Source organism: Macadamia integrifolia, chromosome 6 (genome assembly GCF_013358625.1).
Source record: "Macadamia integrifolia cultivar HAES 741 chromosome 6, SCU_Mint_v3, whole genome shotgun sequence".
In the NCBI taxonomy this organism is placed as follows: domain Eukaryota; kingdom Viridiplantae; phylum Streptophyta; class Magnoliopsida; order Proteales; family Proteaceae; genus Macadamia; species Macadamia integrifolia.
In genome coordinates, this window is record NC_056562.1 from 14155000 (window position 1) to 14158621 (window position 3622).

The following is a 3622-nucleotide window of genomic DNA, read 5'->3' on the forward strand; positions in this document are numbered from 1 at the left end:
TTGATAAGCCCTTTAAGAAGAAAAGTCCGAAAGACAAACAATATATTAATCAGTCTAAGTATTTTTGTGACTTAACTAATGGAGATAATTCATATACTGGCTTGGAAGAGTACCGTACCCTTCAGGACATCATACATCATAGTTATGTGTGAAGAGTGGGAGTGACCGAGGTTAAGGAAACCCTAAGAAAGATGAAAATAGGGCAAACTGTTGGAGCTATATCTTAGGCTTTTGGGGTTAGCCGTTTTTACGTGGCATGTAATTATCCTAGAAGGCAGTTGGAGAGTGAGAGAACTCTGTTTCCCCTTGATTGAAAGCCAGTTTTAAATTTGAATCTTTCAGAAAGGATTTTGGCCCGCTTGCATAAGAAAAACACGGCCAACATATTATTGCAAGTTGTTGTAGCCAACAGACACTTGAACCATATGAAATCCCAATTGAAATATGGAAGAGCTTGGGACTATGTGGAGTATCCTGGCTAACCAAGCTATTTAACAATATTATGAGTACAAGAAAAATGTCCAATGAATGGAGGAGAAATATGGTAGTTCCATTCTATAAAAATAAAGATGACATCCAAAACTGGGACAACTATAGAGACATAAAACTTATGAGTCATACTATAACATTATGGGAGAAGGTTATCAAAGCCCGCATAAGGAAAGTAACTCATATCTTGAGGACCCATTTTGGACTTATGCCAGGAAGATCTGCAACTTAAGCTATATATTTAATATGGAGGCTCATGGAAGAATCTAGAGACCACAAGAAGGATCTCCATATGGTCTGCCTACGACAGAGTTCTTAGAGAGTTAATATGGTAGGTACTAGAGAAGAGAAGGATGTTGAGTAAATGTTGATTTAATGAATGAAATGTATGAGAGCATGGTGACTACTGTAAGAAACGCAGAAGGTCAAGGCAGAAAGTTCCCAATTACAATTGTGTTACATCAAGGATCCACTTAAAACCCTTATTTGTTTATGCTTATTATGGATGAGTTAACCAAGAATATTCATATTAACATTTAAGAATCCTTCCTAAGCCCAAGTTGATTTTCATTTTTCCTTCTTGTATCATATTAATATATCTTGAATCTTCTAGCGAAAAAAAAAAAAAAAAAAACCAAGAATATTCAAGGGGAAGTTCCGTGGTGTATGTGTTTGTTGATAATATTGTTCTAGTGGATGAGATAGTAGCAGGGTAAACAATAATTTGCTATTATGAAGATCCACCTTGGAGTAAGCAAGAGGTCTCAAGATATGTAGAACAAAGACGAAGTGTATGGTGTATAACTTTAAGCGCACAAGGGCGGACAAAGAAGTGGTGAAACTCAAGGAGAGTGACATATAATGAAGCAACTATTTTCAATATAAGAAGGTGATATTGATGATGATGTTTCTCATAGAAATAATGTAGGATGAATGAAATGGGGAGATGCATCTGGTGTGATGATGAGTGGGGAAAAATGCTGGGCAGTCTAGAAGTGTAATGTAGATAAACTATGAGACGATGTATCGCAAAACTATGAGAGATAGAGTAAGGAATGAAAGGGTTAGAACTGATTTGGGAGTTGCTCCAATTCAGATTAAGCTCCGAGAATGTCTTTTAAAGTGGTATGGTCATATTTAACTGAGGCCTTGGGATGCCCCAGAAAGGAGTAATTAGATCCAGATGAAAGGTGCTGATCGAACTACGGGTAGGCTTAAAATAGCCATAGATGAAATGGTAGATAAATACAGGTACAAGCTTGGTCTTGACTCTAGTATGATTGCAAACAAAGTTGTTTTGTCTATCTGACCATTCATAGGATCTTGTAGTCGACCCTTTTTTTTTTCCGGGGGGGGGGGGGGGGAAGGAGGGGGAGGAATTGGATTGTCAATTTTATTTTTCAATAATCTAATGAGGGAGAAGGTTTTACGAGTCAACAGATTAGGGTACCTTTGTGTAAATCTTCTCCTCCTCACATGAAATGACCTCAGTGCCCTCCTATATATGAATGATACTATTTATTCATGCCTTATTGGTGCACTTTCTTATCCCGCTTGCTTAGATAACCCTTTTCCATATAAGAAATATCGAGATACAATATCGTCCTAAGTTGCACAGGCAAACCGACAATGAAAATGTGACCACAAAAACTGGTCACTAAGGGAAAGTGTTTCTTTGTTTGGTAAGAAAAGTCTTTTCTTTGTTGGGCACAACTTTAATGGGGCAGAAGAGTTTAAGAAGTTAGGAGACAAAAGGCTACCTAATTATTGGCGCATAAACTGGATCCACATAAAATGGCCAACTCTTTTCTTACTTACCTACTCATTGAAAGAGAAGAGAAACCCATAGTGTGGTATTTTACAACCTTCAAGGCTGCAATTTAAGTTTTCTTCTTAATTAGCACGGTACGATACATTAATGGTGAGCCAACGACCTCCTACTTTTGTCCCTACTCAAAAGCCCTTCGTGCTTTGTATTAATTTTCTTTGGAATATCCTTTCATTATCCTTTATACAAATGAATCCCAGAAGGTAGTCGAGTTGGCAAGGGATGTTCACCTTAGGAAGCGTGTGATTCTAAGTTCACTCCTCTTAATTACCTTTTTGAGGTTATTCACATCGGGGTGTTTAATGCTCTTCATTGCTTTTAATAAAAGTTGAATGGTTTTCATTCAACCCAAGAATGACTCAATCCATGCGGTTGCAGGGCTATGAGCCTGTGGGACTAGTCAAGCCAAAGCCTTGGATACCAGTTAAAAGAATAATAATAATAATAAAAAAAATCTTTGATACAATTTAATCAGAGTTTAGTCTCCCAAACACAGCTTTGATCACAAGTTTATTTCCGGCAAGGATTATGAAAGCATTGCAGAGACCATAAATTTAAACTGTACCAAACAGAGCCTTAATTAATTTAATTTATTCCCTAACCACATCATAATCAAACAACACTCTACCCATAAATAATTACAAAATTAAGGCGCATTGTATAAGAGTTTAATTCCGAATTTTTTTCGCTGTATGGTCCTTTTCTAATTTTTTCATATCTAGAACAAATTGTCATGGTCATCACGTTGTAATATGTATATAATCTGTATTGCTTAATGACAATGTACTAGGGAGAACATCAAGTCATTATCAATTTAATCATCTGATGGCTCCCTTGTTTCCTTAAAAGTTCACTCTCTAAAGAAGTCATTATCACTCTAATTTCCATCTCATCGAACGTCTTTGAGTAATGACAAATTTACTCTTGCATGCACGTACGTACAGAAAAAATTGATAGGCTCCTTCTAATTATTCTCATCTATTCAGTTCATTAGAAGGCAAGGAAAAGCAAGGCAAGGCAAGGCAAGAAAAGGCTCCGGCCTCAAGGTTAGCTATAACCTATATAATTTGATGGTCCTTTGCATAGTACATATGTGTATATATACTGTGAATTGCAGTAATATATATGAACATTAATTCTATATTAACTGTCATCACAACTCTAATTGAAGGCATAATGAGCCACTTAATTCTTTTTTATTTAAATCGAAGAACTCTTAATAATATTACTACTAATTGGAGCAAGCCATTTCAACCCACAATACAAACATGTACAAGCCATCAGGCCCTTTTTTTTTTTTTTTTT